The sequence below is a fragment of the Tachypleus tridentatus genome, chromosome 2 (genome assembly GCF_004210375.1).
Source record: "Tachypleus tridentatus isolate NWPU-2018 chromosome 2, ASM421037v1, whole genome shotgun sequence".
NCBI lineage: Eukaryota > Metazoa > Arthropoda > Merostomata > Xiphosura > Limulidae > Tachypleus > Tachypleus tridentatus.
In genome coordinates, this window is record NC_134826.1 from 84,286,602 (window position 1) to 84,306,827 (window position 20,226).

Sequence of the window (20,226 nt, forward strand, 5' to 3'; positions counted from 1 at the left end):
AAAACACACGTAAACTAAGGTGAAACATTTTAAATGGTTAATTATCCCTAAGTTTTCTTATTCTTATTATACTTGAATGACTATGGTTTAAACGAAAATAAACAGACAAATGGAAAATCTTTTTTTTTCTTGGGGTCTCTCGTTCTTTCGAAAGTAAGGGAGTAAAAGACCAACACGTGGGTTTTAATAGTTAGTGAAAGGGAAGTAAAAACCAGAGTAATTCGAGTCATTACTCTCCCATCTTAGTCCCCTTCCCATGTTTCATGTTTCAGTTTCCCTACGTGTAGTATTTCTGTGGTGTGATGGTAATCTGGCGTCTAAATTCGGGTTTATTTCATTCAAGTGTTTATTTTGTTTGTTTTTTACAACAGCTTTCAATATTCGTAAAGTTGAACAACTCTCTCAGGTATGAAATCGCTCGAATTATCTATTTACATGTAGTTTAGCGAGATCGGTTTTGAAGAATTTAATCACTGAACAGCTAAGATTCCAAACACTTTAATGTAGGGTTAGAAATTACACGAAGACTTACAATATATTTCATGTGAACCGAACGTAGTCCAGAATTTGGCTGTGGATACGAAATTATTTGGTCCGCATATCGTTACTGTCACATTTAAAAAAAGAAGAAAAAGGAAATAGCACACCGAGATTTAAAGCCACAGATGCGGTACTGGAGTAAAAGTCAAATCCCACTATTATATTACAATCGTTCAAGTGTTAGGAGAGTACGGTGCTGACTAGCTGCGTCTTTTTCTTGTTTGTCACTTCAAAAATTGGGGACAGATAGTCCTCGAGTAACTTCGTGTGAAATTCCCGGAAGAACGATAGAAGGTGTCATGCTGATGAAATTTAAGCCTTAAATACATGTAGCAGAAGCTAGATGCTTATAATAGAAATTATGCTTTCGAACCACAATGCATAATACAGGTGGCGCCTATATCATCATTATTATTTTTTGAACTGAATTTTTCAACTGACGAGGAATCTCCATGGTGGTTAAACGCTGATAACACTAAAATGCAAGGTTTGATCCTTGTGGTGGGGTCAGCACAGATAGCCCATTGCACACCTATATGATTAACAACAAAAAAAAAACACACATAAAACAGCGTATTCGAGAAAGGATATGTCGCACGTAAAAATGCCTAATCTGTGTATTTATTCGATAGGTCTGATTTGGTTTGAATTTCGCGCAAAGTTACACGAGGGCTACCTGCGCTAGCCTTCCCTAATTTAGCAGTGTAAGACTGGAAGAAAAGCAACTAGTCATCAACACCCACCGCCAACTCTTGGGCTACTCTTTTACCAACGAATAGTGGGATTTACAGTCACATTATAATGCCCCCACGAATGAAAAGGCAAACATGTTTGGTGTGACGGGAATTCGAACCCGCGGATTACGGGTCGAGTGCTTTAACCACTTGGCCATGCCGGGCCTAAACAGCTTGTATTCTGTACACGTAAATAAAGAAGAAAAAAACATTAGTGTAGATATCTCGGGACATGTTTTTATGGCGTAATTATTTTAGAGTAAGAAAATAATATTTATAAAGAGGTTATATGTTACCAGTAATTAAGACTACAAAGAAAAAAATCCAAAACAAATTCTGTACTTGCACGTGTTGAACGTGTTATAATATGGTTGGTTGGAATTAAGCAGAGACAATAACACCGTACAACTGTAATGCCTTTTAATATGATATTGAAAAACTAATTTTAAAAATATTTTATCTGTGTTTAATCCTAAGAAAAATATATTATATTTTAAACATAAGCTGAAAAATGAAATAAAATATCCTCAGACTTTCATTTTATAAGTTGGCAAATTGCTGAATTAATACAAGTAATGTACAAACAAATAAGCTCTCTTTCTCACCACAGTTTGTTTTCTTAACGGGCTTTCAACTACTGTGCTACTTAGCAATTAACCCTGAAGAGAAGTTCAGTTGAAGTTAGTTAAATAAATAAACTCGTACATGGATTTTAACACTTTGAATTAGGTTATTTTTCACATGTCCGTGTTGTTTTGCTTTCTTTTGGCTTGTTAGAAAAGCAAGTTTAATACATAATCAAAAGAAAACGATCTTAACAAAGAATTACAGTTTTACAAAATATTCTGTTAGAGTACGTACACACCGCCAACTAGACGGAATAAGTTTTAATCCTCGGAGGACTCAGCAAATAGCCCGATGGAGCTTTGCTATAAGAAAACATGCACACACGCACACAAGTTTTTACAATTAATATGTATTGTAATATTTTGTTATAAGCAACTTTTAAGATGTATATATAAACTTGCTTTCAGGATGTATTATAATAATAACCAAGATTGTGGAGTAAAATTATCTGTTCGTTTTTACTTTTCATAAAAGATGCGCTATGGTAAACCTTTTCAAATGACTCGGTGTATTTGTTGTTTAAATGACTCGGTGTATTTGTTGTTTAAATGACTCGGTGTATTTGTTGTTTAACATCAAGATGCTCAGAACCTTTCGGAAATGTTGAAGCACCCACTGAATTGGCATTTGTGGGAAAGTGTAACGTAATATTTCTCAATAAAGTGCTTATTTAACTAATTATATTAATATTTGTGAAATAATAATAAAAAACATAGTTGGAGGAAGTAATATTCATTGTTTCTACAAGAATTTCGCTCAGATACAGGAGGGCTATCTGTGCTAGCCGTCCCTAATTTTGCAGTGTAGGACTAGAGGGAAAGCAGTTAGTCATCGCCACCCACCGCCAACTCTTGGGATACTCTTTTACCAACTAATAGGTGGATTGACCGTCACATTTTAACGCCCCCCACGGCTAAACGGGAGAATATATTTGGCTTGACGGGGATTCGAACCCGTGACTTTAAATTACGAGTCGAGTGTCCTTACTTCCACGTCAAAGCTTTTCTTGAGTTTTAGAGACAGTCATGAGCCTAAGAGATAGCTAGCTAGCTATAAATAATTTGTATCAATACATTTTAATGTGATTACTCATCGAAAGTTTCCAACTTGAAAAAAAACAACAAAAGCTTACGCTTCGAGTTTTGGATATGGTGTATTTTTGTAATAGAAAATAAAAACAACTCTATATTTATTCCGAAACCAGAATGTATGCATTAAAACGTCTAAACGTTCTTTCTCCTTTGTCTGGTTAGTTCCGCCTTGACCTCTCAACTGAAGGCTATTATAATGTCCATTAACGTTCCCCTAGAGACGTCTGGTGGTGTAACTGTCTGCAAAATTCTATCTTCAGAAGAACTTGGTAGAAATTATAACGACAAGTCTAACCACACACGTGATCGAGACAAAGTTGAGGAATCATGGGGAAGGGGAAATGTAGTCGGAATGAGAGGACATGAAGTTTTCTGAATGTTACGGTCAATAACTTTAGACGGAACCCTTATTTTAGGCAGGGAGTTTATGGATTATGTGTGTCATCTGTGCGTCATCCTCAAGGTCAAAAAACACGAAGTTTGTTTTAGCTTCTGGCGTTTATTTTTTATCTCCAAACGAAGATTTTCCAACATTCTCTAATGATGAACCTTAACTGATTGATCTTTTCAGTTACTTAAATCACTAATCTTCTCAAATATTTTGCTATATGAGAGATATTCTATTCACAAATGAAATAACGAACCTTTTCTCAATGAGAGTACTGTGTGAGTGACATCGTTAGGCTTAGTAAATCGTACCTGTTCGCGTCTCTCAGGGTTAATGGTGTGGTCGTCAACTTTAGAGCGACAAAAATTCATAAATTTGTATAGAGTAAGGATTTGGTTTGTTGTGAATTTTGCGCAAAGCTAAACGAGGGCTATCTGCGCTAGCCGTTTCTAATGTAGGCAATGTAAGGCTAGAGGGAAAGCAGCTAGTCTTCACCACCAACCGCCAACTCTTGGGCTACTCTTTTACCAACGAACGGTGAGAGTGACCATAACATTATAACGACCCTACGACTGAAATGGCGAGCATGTTTGGTGCAACGGGGATTTAAACCCGCGACCCTGGGATTACAAGTCGAGTGCCTTAACCACCTGGCCATGCCGGCCCCTTTTTGGTTTTATACTGGTGTGTTTGTTAATACTATGTTTTTTAGTTTATGTTGATGTGTCTGTTATTACTGTTATTTTTATCATTGCCTTAACTCATTAAAAGTATATGTTCTTTTAAATTAACCAAAGAAATAAACATTATGATGATATGCCTTGATTTAAAACGCTCTGTATTAAATATATTTATGAATAACCGGACCGACATGCCTAGGTTGTTAGTGCTTTCGACTCGTAATCTTAGGGTCGCAGGTTCGAATCTCTGTCACACCAAATATGCTCGCCCTTTCAGCCGTGAGAGTATTATAATGTGACAGTCAATCCCACTATTCATTGGTAAAAGAGTAGCCCAAGAGTTGGCAATGACTAGTTGCCTTTTCTCTTGTCTTACACTGCTAGTTTAGGGACGGGTAGCACAAATAACCCTCGTGGCTTTGCTCGAAATCCAAAATAAACAAATAAACCGTCAACAAATACAAAATTAGTTACTAGCAGAACAGTGATAAGCCTTCGGATTTAGACACGTATACACCAATAATAAAAAAATAATAAAGAATCGTCCACGTACATAGAGTTATTAAAAACACACACAGAAATTCCTTTTACTTGAATTAATGCAATTTGTAATGACTCGACATTTTAGCTCAGCTACCATTGTTTATTATTCTAAAGAAAATACTTCAGTTATGAAGATTTAGATGAAATGCTTTAAGCCTATTTTTATATTAATTACAGCCTTTAGAATGAAGTACTTTCAAAAATTGTAGAAATGCTCGGTCTAAAGTGTAAATCACCAGAGGGAATATCGATGATCTGACGTATTGGATGATAATAGTATATCTACTTTTTTTTATTTCCTCTTACTGATCTAGTTGGGCAGTAGGCCGGCTAATGTAGGTCGTTGTTGTGGTTGACATTAGAAATGGCTACATTGTCGGTTGTAAGATCTTTGTGTTCTGTTTCCTCGATGGGCCCATTGGCATCTTCCTACAGAGTCTCGAAGTTCTAATCTTCCATAAACAACACATCCACTTCGTACCCTGTTTCCAAAGTCTAGAATCAATGGAAAGGTCCTCAATATTCCTAAACTAATTAATTTATTTCATATTAAAGAAGAGTGAAGTGTACATCAGGTAAAAGAACCTTAACTTCTAAAGTTCAATTTATAAGGACAATAGCAAAGAAGATAGCACGAAAGTTACGGAATTGGTTATATATATAGAAACAAATGTCAGGATATAAATTCTTAGTCAGGTCTGTTCCAGATAGATCAGACATAAACAAACGTAAAATTAAAGACTATTACTAGACAATAATAACTTTGATTTGGTTTTAAGTACAGTTTTAAACATAAAATACTAAAACTGTTGCTTTCTGGTTAAGTATCACACATGCATACGTTGAATAAATGTTTCCCATCTATCTTTAAACATCGTGTTCACGTAATCAATACTAAGATACTATCTACTGGCTAGTGTCTATCAATATCCCTAGTAGAAACACCACTATCAGTCACTATGAATCTTCCTCCATTGTCTGGTTATTAAAACCACATCACCAACAGTCTAACAAATTAATGCTTCTAATGTCTATTAGTATCCCCAATAGAAACACCACTACTACCTAACATATCCCCATATTTCTTACCTGTACTGGTATCCGTAAGTATCAGCTAACCTAGCTGTAAGATATCCTTAACATATCCCCATGCTTCTTACTGGTGCTACTGTCAAAGTATAGATACTGTTAATGTAGCACAATAGTATGTGGATTTTTGATCGCATGAGGATGTACTCTCGTGACATACTCAGTGAATAAATTTCTTGCCAGAAGCTTTATTGAGAGAAATAATCAGGAGATAATTAATGAATTATTGCTATTTATCGCTCGATATCGTTATTAATATCGAAAGGTGATTTATAAATATTGTATTTGGTGGTTTTGGGGGTGATCATTTTTTTTAGTTTCTTTTTCCTGATTCCATTATTAATTATTTATTAATGTTTGGTAATTGTTTATCAGTACTGGTGTGAAGCTATGGTCAGACACTTGCGTATTATCTGTGTTTTGGTTAGTGTTGATTTATTTCTAAGTGCTGTTATTGTGGATAAATTATTTTTTGTTGTTTAACCCTGATTGTAGCTGCGCGTCCATTTCATTTTAGTTTCTTAGAAAGTAACTATCTCAAGAGCAGTACTCAGATAGCCCTCGTGCATCTTAACTATCTCAAGAGCAGTACTCAGATAGCCCTCGTGCATCTTAACTATCTCAAGAGCAGTACTCAGATAGCCCTCGTGCATCTTTGCTAGTCGTTCCTAATTTAAGTATAAGAGTAGAGGGAAGGCAGCAAGTCATCACCGCCCACCGCCGACTCTTGGGCTAGTCTTTAACAACGAATAATTGTATTGACCGTCACATTATAACGCCCACACTGCTGAAAGGGCGAGCATGTTTGGTGTGACGGCGATTCGAACCCGCTACCCTCGGATTACGAGTTGAGTGTCTTAACCACCTGGCCATGCTGAGCGTAACTAAGTACTATCAGCACTTTCTTATTTCCTCAGTTAACATCAAACAATACAACACCTTGTATGTGCTCTGAGTTATTAACGTCCCCACTTTTGCATCCTGATCCAGGTAGCTTACACAACCTTACAAAACTTGACAATTAACTGCTTGCAAAAATTAGTTCTTTACTCATTTTGTTCAAAATATCAATCATGGATACACTAACAATTCAACCAGTGGAAAAGCTATGGTCAGCCTTGATAATCAATAAGTAACAGAGAGCATGTACCACTTCTCTCGTTCAGTTTTCGAAAGCCAACCAGTGTCTAATGTTATCCTCTACAAAGATGAACCACTCCCTCTTTGCTTTTCCTTTCTTGTATTTTCAACCACATTGGCCTGGCATGGCCGAGCGTGTTAAGGCGTGCGACTCGTAATCTGAGGGTCGCGGGTTCGCATCCCCTTCGCGCCAAATATGCTCGTCTTTTCAGCCGTGGGGGCGTTAAAATGTGACGGTCAATCCTACTATTCGTTGGTAAAAGAGTAGCCCAAGAGTTGGCGGCTGGTGGTGATGAGTAGCTGCCTTCCCTATAGTCTTACACTGCTAAATTAGGGACGGCTAGCGCAGATACGCCCTCGAGTAGCTTTTGCGGAATTAAAAAAAAAAATTCAACCACAAGAACCACTTTCGCATATTTAATACACATGTATGAGACACGTGATAACCTTTAATCCTTGCATTTTACAACATCCGAAATATCTTTTTCTGGACTCTTGGTTTAAGAATCATGGTTCAGTGGTTTATGGAAGTGGTAACATACGTTCATACATTTGTAACTGGTCATACAAGTGCCACAGGTTATGTAAGTCTTCACTAAGTTTCTCTATCTTTGACAAATGGTTTTCATCTTGATGCATTTTACGTGTAATGAGTTACTGTCCAGAAGAAATGGGTAACCTTATCATTGAGACTTAGTGATGGAGCTCTTAGAAATTTGGAAGTATAAACATAGTGTTTGGCTCACCTAATATGAATTTCAGCTTTAATCATTTCAAATAATGGTTCAACACTCTGTAAACGTTAGTCACAAATCGTCGGTAACACAATTCAAGACAATAAAAGCAATGGATCTCTGATTTATTGATTAATTTGGGCAAATCTATGACATTTTTAATTGTGCAGGGTCATTTTCGTAATTCCATATATGTATGTATAAATTACCACATCTCTGAATAGAGTTTCAGACCGGCCTTCGTTATAGTGAAAAAGTATATTAAATTATTACTTCACTTATTGTGATCGTAATAACAGATCCTTTACCTATTTTTTTCTGGGTAAACATTTGATGAATAAACATTTAAGCTTTATTTAACTTGGGAATTGAAAAAGTCGGATAGACCTTAACTAGCACTTTTTTCAGTCATATCCATCCAGTGTTACCCATGAATGCACCATTGCTCATTCATAAAGTTTAAAGGGACAGAAAGGAACTTATTAACCCATGAAGAATGTCCACTCTAGCTATGTCTCAGTTCTACTCAAATTTCTAATATTTTCTTAAATCCAGTTAAACAATCGGCTTCCACCACCCATGGAATCAGTTTATTCCAAAAGCCAGCCTCTCTTTTTTTAACAGTAATATTGTCTAAACTGCATATGACATCTATGGTGTCAAAAGTTAATTTTAAAACCTCTTGTTCTATTATTTTTACTGCTATACACAAAAACCTATCATGGATCTGTATTATCAACACCTTTAATAACCTTAAACTCTTGAACCAAATCCCTTCTGAACCTTGTACTCTCCAGAGAAAACAAGTTTAGAGATTTGAGTCTCTCTTCACAGAACAATCCCATTATAGTCCAACTTCGGTTAAACTACAGAGGAGAGTAGGAAGCAATACCATACAACCAACCATGAGCTACTGTTACTCTTATGACACACACATACAGAAATTAAAATATAGGGAATATTTTATTGTATCATATCGGTTCAAATTCAACTCGACAGCTCGAAAAATCCAGAGTTCTGCCACATAAACCCCTTCAGGTTGTAAATTTAACAAATAAGACAATAAAGAAAGATAAGTTTATTCAAGGTTCTCGCGTCTACAACTTAAAACTGAATAAGTTGATTTATAAGTAAAACATAAAAACTGAAATATATTTATAACTGTAGAAAATAACGTCGTTCCATTATTGCCGTTTCTACCGTTAATTTTGTTTTGAATTTCGCGCAAAGCTACACAAGGGGTATCTGCGCTAGCTGTCCCTAATTTAGCAGTATAGGGCTAAAGGGAAGGCAGCTAGTTATCACTACCCACCGCTAACTCTTGAGCTACTCTTTTGCCAACGAATAGTTGGATTGACCGTCACATTTTAACGCCTTTACGGCTGAAAGAGCAGGCATGTTTGGTGTGACGGGGATTCAAACCCGGGATCCTAAGATGGGTAAACTGTTTCTACACTACAAGCAACATGGGTCATTCAGCTGAAACAATTCTTTATAATTTCTTTCGAAATAATTTTGAGCAATTTGTATTCTTACGCGTGTTTTTATTTATAATATTGAAAGGGGGGGGTGTTAACTAACGGAATTTCTCATTTAAAATGAAAATTTTCTGCCTTTCTTTACCTACTCTGTGTCTAAGCATGCTCATTCAATTAACATATGATGAAATTGTAGCTACAAATCGCTCTGTTGCATTGTTTATTTCTTGTGTTTTAGAAAGATATTCTGGTTACGAAATTTCTTCTCGGCTGCAGTCAGTTGTCTTTCAACCATCAAACATGTCTGTCAAAACAGTGTTACTCATCTGATGCTAGGCAACATGATCCGTATACACCGGATATCTTTACCTTCTGAGTGATTTACAAATAGGACTTTTTACGTGCCTTTTATTATCATGTCATTAAACCCGAAATAAGGGGTTAGAATGTCACAAATTTAATAAAAACACTAATGCTGATATTTCATTTTTATATTTACGTCTGTATTGGTCATTGAAACGATATTTTTTCTAAGTTGTTTTTTCTTCAGTAACTTAGGTTAGGTTTTCTTATACGGCGCCATTTTTCCTGGAACTCATTAGCAAATGAAATTATAGTGAAAACGTTGTCGTACAGATATGTCATTGTATAATTATAAACATATTCATATCTGTCTGCCAAGAGACACATGCAACTCTCTAAAGTACGATTTTATTTACACGTCTCATTACAATTATGTTTGTTAATTAGGCTAGACATTAATTTAATCAGCTGCTTTTTATTTATTTGTGTAGAGTTGCAGTTAAATATGTAATGAATCTTTTTTGTTAGGCATCATTTATATACGTATGTGTATTTCATGCTGGCACTGAACGTTTTCTCTCAGTACTTAAAAGATGATCGCATGTAATATACTCTGTACGCGTAGACGTTTAGCGAAACAACTAAGTACATTTAACGAACTTGGAAGCATTACAAGTACCTACGTATTTTCGTACTAGATTAAGGAGAGAAATATTCGAATTTTTCTTCCACCATTGACAGTTCTTTGTCAGTTTTTTCTAGCTCATTTATAGGACATAATTAATAATGATTTCCATAACGCCTTTGCTGTTTATAACGAGAACATTTGGTGAAGTACTTCCTGCGCAATGCTTTATTTACAATACGATAAGTACAACCAAATGAACGCACTTTTAAGAACATTATTGTATAACAAAAGTGTCATATGAAAATGATTACTATGCGAATGATTAAACAGATCCGAGACACATGTTTGTGCTTGCGTTTTGTTATAGTAAAGCCATCTAGGGCTATTTGTTGAGTTCATCGAGGAGAATCGAGCCCCTGATTTTAGCGTTGTAAATCCGCAGACTTACCATTGTACTAGTGGGGGATCCGAGTCACATGGAAGTTTAATATATATATATATAAATTACCTTAGCTCTTAAGATTGTTATAAAAATCATGTAAGCTTTATATTATCCTTTTCTCAGACTATTCAGTTTTATTTCTTTTTCATACCCTATCTGCTAGCGGTGGACTCAGCAGATAGCCCAATGTGGCTTTGTTATAAGAAATACACACACGCACACACCTATCGGCGAGTTTGGGTTTCAATTAATCCAGCCGTCGGCCTGTCTAAAACCCTATTGAGTTATGTATTATCAATTTTTCTTAACTCTGCCATTTTTAATTCGGTGTCAGTGACAAGAAACCGATGGGATACTGCTAATTTTGTTTCAAAGATCAACTATGATTTGTTGACTAGAATTAATAAATTAAATTACTGGTTAACATAAGTCCATCTTCGCCAATTAATACATTGACCCATCTTTCATTGTTATGCACAGAATCTCACATTTTAGATAGCACGAGTTTATTATAAGCAGAGCAGTAAAGAGGATAGCACTAAAGCTACTCTAAAGTTGAGACAAGTGTTAAAAAACAATATTAAAATATTACTTGTTCACAGTCGTAAGAAAATAAACAAGCGATTCAATTAACTAAAAGAATTTGGTCGTCGCCCTTGCGTTCCATGTACGCTCGAGCGCACTCCATTGACAACGGGACGTAAACCATGAACCCTCGGACTCACGGACATGCGCGATCCTCGCTCATTAATAATTTTGTAAAAGTTGTTACGGGTTGACTGTAAATAAGCGGTTTAGGTTTTTATAGGAAACGCCCGTTGCTGGGTTTTGTGGGCCCGGCATAGACAGTTGGTAAAGGCACTCGACTCGTAATCCGAGGGTCGCGGTTTCGAATCTCCGTCGCACCCAACTTGTTCGCCCTTTTATCCGTGGGGGCGATATAATGTGATGGTCAATCTCAATATTCATTGGTAAAAGAGTAGCCCAAGAGTTGGCGGTGGGTGGTGATGGCTAGCTGCCTTCACTCTAGTCTTACACTACTAAATTAGGGACGGCTAGCGCAGATAGCCCTCGTGTAGATCTGCGCGAAATTCAAAAGCAAACAAAAGCAAACCTGAGTTTTGTACGTGTGTTGACATATATACATAATTAGCTTACGGACACAAACAATTTTCCCAATCATCAAAGTAAGATACATTTTTTTTTCAACAAGAGCACTACGAACACTCTCGTCAAAACACACACTGCTGAAGATGTACAGTTATGTAGCAGTCTTGTATTCTATTAACAAAATAAAAGTTGTTTATGTATTTCATCAGCAATTTGATAATTTGCCAAGTAACATATGGATGGATGGTTAGGTGACTGGGTATACGTTAGCCGTGTTGGAACGCTACGGACGTATGAGCCCATGACCTCACTTTCACGTGCAGAGCAACATGTGTGAGAGCGTTGTACTGTATATCTGCGAGTGTAGAAAAATTTCTTCTCACCGTGTAGACACAGCAGTAACAAAGGTTCATCTCCTTGTGATGTTATAGTGAATATTTATTGGTGTAAAAACATGTTTTCACCATGTAGATACAATGGTAACAATGGGTTCATCTCCTCATGATGTCTTACTGAATGTCTGTTGATGTAAAAATATGATGAAACTTTGTAGAATGAACGGCAACTGCCTGTTGTGGAGACACAAGTGTAGAGGACGACGTTTCGAAAGTCTTGAAGACGAAAGGCGGAAGACTTTCGTCATGAATACTCTGCCTAAACAATCTATCAAAGAATGTTCTCTCCGTTTAGACACAGCAGTAACAACGGTTTCACCTCCATGTGGTGTCTAACTGATCGTATGTTGGTGTAAAAACATATTTTCTTTGTATAGACACACCATTAACAATCAGTTCGTCTACTTGTATTGTCTAACTGAACGTATGTTGATATAAAAACATGTTATTCTTTGTGTAGACACACCAGTAATAATTGTTTCATCTGTTTAGCGGTGTCTCATAATTTTCACAGTGAAAGCATCATACGATTGGGCTTAAAGCACTAAACCAATCCAATTTATCAAGGAACTCAGCAGTATTTCTATAGACTTAAGACGCTAAAAAGTGGGTTTCGATACCCGTAGCAGGCACATCACAAATAGTAAATTATTTAATTAGAAGAACGTTTGATATAATTATTTGGTTCGTCTGATTAAAAGGATAGCTTTCTAAACCACTTCTGAACTAAAAATCAGAAATTATGAACAGAGGACAAACGAGATTTGTTGCCGTATATGAATTTAACAGTACATGCTTGATTATAGTATTCTTAGGTCCGTGCATAAGAAAAGCAGTTAAAGCAAATTATCTTTTTAACTCCTGGTTCTGAATGAAAATGGACATTTTCAAACAGTAACATTCAGTGAAATTAATTTTTAAGCATTTGTAATTCTTTTTTGTTTTTCAAAAACGTATCTTTTTATCTTTTGCTAATTATATGACAATTTATAAGTAATGAACCTATAAATAAACTACAAAATGCTCTGATAAAATTAGGATAAAAACTTCAATACTTGGTTATACGTATTATTGAATCATTCATCAAAATGACATCAACGTCGAACTTTGACCTTAAGTGATCTTAAATAATGTCAACATCGAGCTAACTGATGTTATCTGACCTCTGAGTGCTATTACCAAGAATCTAGACGTATGGGGCTTGCTTGTGTGACGTAGTTATTTTTTTTTAAATCACACATTCAATAATTTCGACTCAACCAGTACCGTAACACAAATAGTTCACAGTTTTCGTGAGTTAAGAGTAACACGTCTTAATTAATAATCAGTTACCTAAAGCAAAAACACAATTATAAGTTTCCCATTGCACTTGTGTATCTGTGACATCCTGGTTGTATATGGTATCTTTATTGTTCTTCCAAACGAATTTCTGTAAAAATTACTGTTTCGCTCTCTCGCTTCTTAAGCAGTTTTTAGTTCATTCATTAATAATACTTTTTCAGGCCTAAAGTATTGAGTGTCATTAAAGAGCGGAGAATAAAACATTTGAACAAGTTAATTAACAAACTGAAGACCCAACACGGAAAATCTTATGAAAAGGAAACTTTCTAATCTGTTACTCGTTGTGTTTGTACAGTAATTAATTTAAACGAAACATAGAAAAGAAGTGCCGCTGTTATAACACATGTATACTTACTGTTAAATGGTTCAACAAGCGTTTGAAGAATCGAACGTTTTCGGGTAGGATCATCTTAGTGTTAAATCAGCAAAAAAAAATAAAAACATATATAACATTAATTACTCAATAGGTACAAACTGTTAAAATATTCCCAGAACGTGACTCGAGGAAGGCTCATGTTTCGTGTCACATTGCTCCACAAAAGCCCGTTTCGCTTTATGGAGTCATGGGTGCATTTTAGGAGTGGCGCTCAATTCCTATAATTCGTTTTAACAAGAACTGTTGGCCGACGCTGTTCATCAGCTGCCTGTAGAAATCATTCAATCGGCGAAAGAAAAAATTAACTTATAGAAAACGTATTTATACAGGAAAAAAATACACGTGCCTAAAGTGTACAGGGTATGGTAAAAATTAAAATTAACGTATGTACATACAGCATTATGTAAAAATACATTTTGTTAGAGATATGGGCGCCAACAGGTACGTGTTTACACTAGCAGAAATAAAATAATATAAATTATTTAGGCGTAACTATCGTGCCTATAAGGTGTAGAGTGAAAGTTGGTGGTAGTGGAATCTGTGACGTTGTGGGCCGTAGCACAAGTTCCTAACCCTTTATTGAATCTGTAACTTGCATTTTTTTAAATTGTTGTTTTAATTATATCTGATAGACCGATTATCCATAATTCTTTTGTATACTATAACCGCAGACATTCTGACTTTAACATTGTTTCGTTACAGTTTAGTTGGTGCTTGGTATATGTATATGTATAATAAAAACGTTAAATATTTTTTAAATAATTATCTCATTAGGGGTAAGTGAAACCGACTGATCTCCTGTATGCCTTTGATGTAAGATAGATAAACACAGACACATACATGGCCTGACATGGCCAGGTGGTTAGGGCGCTTGACTTGTAATCCGAGGCTCACGGGTTCGAATCCCCATCACACCAACCATGCTCGTCCCTTCAGCCGTGGGAGCGTTATAATGTGACGGTCAACCCCACTATTCGTTGGTAAAAGAGTAGTCCAAGAGTTGGGGGTGGGTGGTGGTGACTAGCTGCCTTCTCTCTAGTCTTACACTGCTAAATTAGGGATGGCTAACACAGATAGCCCTCGAGTAGCTTTGCGCGAAATTCAAACCACACACATTGATAAATCTTAGTATATCCCACCATCAGTATAAATATATATGTATGTTAGTATACATACGAATTGATTTTTGTTTATAGTTTTCACTCTTCTATATTTAAAGAAAATATCGGAACTTAGAATAATATATCAATAAAAACATTGTTAATATAACTTCGTCAACTTTGTGGATGAAACCTGACTCTAAAGATAATGTTTATCGATCGAGAAAAGCACATGAACATTGCATTGGTGATTTATTTAGAACGGTATTTTTCACTAGATGACAGGAATCGTGATAATTAAAGCTCCTATTAATTATTAATTTTGTTCGTTGTAATGCGGGAAAAAAATTCAAAGTTGTATTCAATAAAACGTGTTATGTGTTTGAAATTAAGCACAAAGCTACTGTTTTTATTGTTATAAATCCGCATATACACAAACTGTCAGTCAAACATAGTAACCAAGATGTTTTTCACGTATATATAGATATATATACATGCCTACATTGGCTGTTTTAAATAACATACCTATAAAGTAAGAGAAGAAAACTTAATGATCAATACATATTTAATTATATACAACTGTGCCAAAAAGGGGTCAGTAAAAAGATGTATTGTTAATCAAATATCTTTGACTCTTGTTTCTCCAGGATTGCGTGTTTTTTTCTTTTACCAAAGCCACAGCGGGCTATCTGCTGTGTCCACCGACCGAAGGGAATCGAACATCTGATTTTAGCGTTGTAAATCCGTAGATTTATCGCTGTACTAGCAGGGGACTGTTGAAGAATGACCAATACAAACTAACCATTAACATTTTTAATGTCTCTTCTGACTCAATAAACAATTAACTTTTGTTCTCTCACAGCTGATAAGGAAAATATTGAAACCTATATAATTAGAAGGTAATTAAATCCATCTGGTAACTAAACACTTGATCTCAGCACTTGGTCAACAATTTATTCCTTTTTCTGATTGGCTTAACAGGTAGAAATCTTAAGCGATACAAAAGCACAGAATATACTACTTTGCCCCTGTTCCTGTTAAACAGTAATTATAATTATATAATTATCTCGTAAATAGATGGGTAGATATGTAGAGAAATAGGTATTGAACTCGATGTGGTTTCTGAACGAGAATTAGACAATCTAGGAAACCGGTTTGTCGAGACTGGAATCAACAAAAAAAATACAGGTTACGTGTTACCTTTTATAATCCACGTGGCGAACATACCTTTTGTGAAAATGAATAAATGCAAGACTCGTAAAAATAGAGATAAAAAACTTTCAAAAATAAAAAATATACTACGACCACGACTGTTTCTCTGCGTTCTTTACTTTTGTTGGGTTGTAATTACCACTTATATCTCGAGGTTTGTCGGATTTTGTGAGGCAGATATGATGAGCGTTCGTCTCATATCTGCTTCCAGGAAGTTTCTGCTGGTAAATCTCTTCGTTACTGTAGCTTCTTTTTATCTACTTGGTTTAGTAGTTTTTATCTACTTGGTTTAGTAGTTTTTATCTACTTGGTTTAGTAGTTTTTATCTACTTGGTTTAGTAGTTTTTATCTACTTGGTTTAGTAGTTTTTATCTACTTGGTTTAGTAGTTTTTATCTACTTGGTTTAGTAGTTCCTGGTCGCCTATACATGAAATAACATATAAAAAAAACGAAACAAAACAATTGTTTGGTAAAAATATAACTTATTCACACCTCAGTGTCAACGAGGTCTTTGTTTAACTGTTTAAAACAGTCCTCTAGCGGGATGAGAACCTGTTGTTTAACTGTTTAAAACACTATCTTCTAGAAGGTTGAGAACCTGTTAATTAACTGTTTAAAACGCTGTCCTCTAGCAGATTGAGAACCTGTTATTTAACTGTTTAAAACACTGTTCTCTAGCAAGATGATGTTATTTAACTGTTTAAAAAAACTGTTCTCTAGCAGGATGAGAACCCGTTATTTAACTGTTTAAAAAAACTGTTCTCTAGCAGGATGAGAACCCGTTATTTAACTGTCCTCTGGTATAAGGTGAGTCTCCTGTGTTCCGTTGCTAGTTCGCGTCGTGATATAAAACTAACTGCTTTAGACTCCTTTGCCAACAAGATATGTCTCACCCGGTTTGTAATAGTAATACTAATAGTAACAGTAATTTAAATTTATGTACATATATGTTTGTGTGTGTAGGTTAACGACGCTGTAAGCCTATGTAACATCCTACGTTTGTCACACCACATTAAGCTTAATGTCATTGACTAAGGTCATTTTCATCAAGACTACAATTTTTTTATTTGGGTAATAAAACATTTTCCATTGCATTCGTTTATCTACTCTAGCATTAAAAAAAGCAAAGGAAAAAGGATGAAATATATTGACCAATCGTGTTAGAGGGCGCTTTGTATAAAAATATCTCCAGCCAGTCACAAACGAAAGGAAAAATTGAGTACATATGTGAGCGCTAGAAAAGTCAGTAGAGAGGCAAACCACACAGACGTTAGGATGTGACGCGCTCTGATAACAGTTTCCCGCTAAATTATTGCAAAGTTGTTCCACCATTCGTCGTTTCAAATGTTCTGATTCCGGGTTTGTTGGCGGCAAAACTGTAGACTTAAATCGTGAGGCTAAGAAAAACCTATGTCTGAGGTTCAACTCTGTGAAATGTTAAAAAAGTCTTTTCCACATCAGGTTTAAAATTTCCTAAGGACTTTATTAGCGGCCGTACTAACCTCATTCGACTCGAAATGTGTATTTTAAATATTATAAATAAGCACTTATATTCATTCGTCAATCGTACTTAATAAAAACACTCTTAACTTTCGTCAGACAACCCAGAAGCGTGTCGAGTACTTCGTTTTGTTTCCAGAACGCCATCTTCTACTTTTGTTTCGATTCCAGATGAGTTAGAAAACGTAAGTAAGAATTTATTTTCTTATCCAGAGTAGCTGAATTAAAAGTCACGAACTCTGAGTATGATTTTGAATTTCTTCGTAGTGGTTTATTTCTGAACGAAATTCACCACAGATGAAATACGAGGTTTGTTGTACATATGTGAGGGTAATCAAGTGTATTATCCATCGAATAATAAATATCGAGTGTATTATCCATCGAATACTAAATATCGAGTGTATTATCCATCGAATACTAAATATAAATTTTTATTTATTTGGAGATGTCTATTTATGCGATGACTTCACTGGGAGAGAATTGCGTTGTTTTTGTACATTGTGTGTGGGTGTGTAATAAGATGGTTCATATTTTCGAATATCAAACATGTAATTATCTTTTTTTTTACATGCACCATTGGTTGTAATATCAAGTGCAGGAAGGACTGAGTTATTTTTCTAAATCAACTAGAACAAAAGCCAATGTATTTGTTTTAATTTTCGATTAACTCTATGTGTAAATATAGTTTGCCAACTACATAGTTTTCTTCATAATTCTTTATACATTCTTTATTTAGAATAGACTTATAAACATTCTCATAAATTTATTTTAAAGCTTTTTATTTCTTTATTTTTTACAAAGATTACTTTGTTTGGAATTCAGCACAAAACTACACAATGAGCCATTCGTGCTCTGCCCACCACTGGTATCAAAACAAGTTTCTAGTGATGTACAGACACCGCAATATCAGCGGGGAAGGGGATTTTTGATTCGTTAAACAAACTCAAGTCATATCAACGTTCACCTCAAACGCCAGACAAAAGACCGGCTTGATTTGGTTTGGCAATACTATATGAGACATCCCCCTACCTCAGCAGTACGATGGAATGTTTGAGGACTCACACTGCTAAAAAACCGGGTTTCGATACCAGTGACTGATCGAGCACAGAAGCCCATTGTGTAGTTTTGTGCTTAATTACAAACAAACAAATTACATGAGGACTATGTACGCTAGTCTTATTAAACTGACTAATGATAAGCTGGAGAGGAGGCGAGGTAGCTAGTCAACACCATCCACCTCCAACTCTTGGGCCGCTCTTTTACCAGTTGATCATCACGTTGTAACACCACCACGGATAAGATGGCAGCATATTTAGGAGACGGGTATTTAAACCCAGGAACCTCAGATTGCGAGTGAGGCGCCCTAACACCTCTTGTTCATGTTAGGCCTTTGTTTTAACAATCAACACAATTTAAAATTTATTATTGACCTTGTGAGTTATGTATACAGACTCTAAATCCTAGTGTTCACAAGTTAACATGCGGTTAACAAGACATCAGCTGGTCCTTCAGAGTTGGTTTTACGCAGACACACACTTTACTCTTCAGGACGATTCCTCTCTCAGAAATTCCAGTCAAGTGTTGAGCGCCATTACTACCGTTCACAACTTATTCTGTAAGTAAACACACTCCATAAGAATAAAATGGAGCGTCTGTAACTTAAAGTGTTGTTTTAGGGTATTGAACACACAAACCATAGGCTTTAACCATGTCAATCGCCACCATAACCATATAAACTTAAAAAATACCACCTTTTAAATCTTTTTTCCTCCTAATAACCTTCTGAAACAATAAGTCAATATTTTATTTTACACAAGGATAATAAAACTGTACACGTTAATCTAAGTGAGGCCTAACCATTAATTTAGCTTGTAATTAATACGTGCATAAATATACTCAAAAATTTCGTTATTTTTACAACTAACTAACTGCAAAGTAACTATGTTTTGATAGATTGAGTGGATCGTTTTCTATTGATTGGGTTCTCAATTATATTAAATGTGTGATTCAAATCATAATAACACAAATGCATTACCTATCACTATACGGTTGTTCCAATTCGTTCTGTAACACTTGAACTTACTAAATTCAGATAGGAATATCCAAGACTTTCGTGTCATCAGCAGATTTTACTAATTAATTAATTATTCTTCTGTCAATATTAACAGCTCCCCACTAGAACAACGGTAAGTCTTCGGTGTTACAACGTTAAAACCAGCGGTTCGATTCTCCTCGGTAGACACAGCAGATAACCCGATGTGCCTTTGCTAAGAGACAAACGACACACATAAATAATATAATAAATAAAAAATACACAACCACTAACCTTTGGGTTTACAGGGGTCAAGTCTAATTAGACTCCATTATTACATTTTTGTTTTCCTTCTCCAAGACACCCTACAATCAACTTACCTCGTGTTTACACAACTCTCACCAACTTGCTTTTCTAAGATACTCTCTGTGTAACAAACACCACATCATTACGAGCTTATCGAAAATCTAATTACATCATATCCGCAGTATTTCCACCATTCAGGTAATGACAACATCCTCCAAAAGGTTGAACAAATTTAAAACAGGAGTTTCTTTCCGTGAATTAATTTTGGTTTGTTTTTTATTATATCTAGTCCTCTAGATGATTTTGAAAAGCACACAATATTATTTTTCTCATTATAGAAGTAAGGTTAACAGGTCTGTGACTTCACTCTTTTCAGCTTCTTTCAAAATAGGAGCCACTCTTTAAACTCCTGCTCAACCGTCTATTGACCTACTAA

At 35.5% G+C, this 20,226-nt stretch overlaps 1 protein-coding gene and 1 long non-coding RNA gene across 4 annotated transcripts in view; one reads left to right on the forward strand and one right to left on the reverse strand.

Annotated features, from left to right (window-relative positions):
* Positions 1-4,030: 4,030 nt before the first annotated feature.
* The window catches only part of LOC143244398 (uncharacterized), a 39,864-nt gene continuing 23,668 nt past the window's right edge, over positions 4,031-20,226 (reverse strand). Inside the window, exon 3 of one of the 3 annotated variants that reach the window (XR_013025048.1) lies at positions 4,031-5,085. This is a non-coding gene — a long non-coding RNA (uncharacterized LOC143244398). Of the gene's footprint in view, positions 5,086-18,709; positions 19,066-19,502; positions 19,720-20,226 lie in introns of those variants that run through there. The other 2 variants (XR_013025047.1, XR_013025046.1) reach the window with 2 other exon arrangements.
* The window catches only part of LOC143244397 (proton channel OtopLc-like), a 52,877-nt gene continuing 49,808 nt past the window's right edge, over positions 17,158-20,226 (forward strand). Inside the window, exon 1 of the mRNA XM_076488983.1 lies at positions 17,158-17,637. The gene's annotated coding sequence lies outside the window, so the exon portion shown is untranslated. The remainder of the gene's footprint in view (positions 17,638-20,226) is intronic.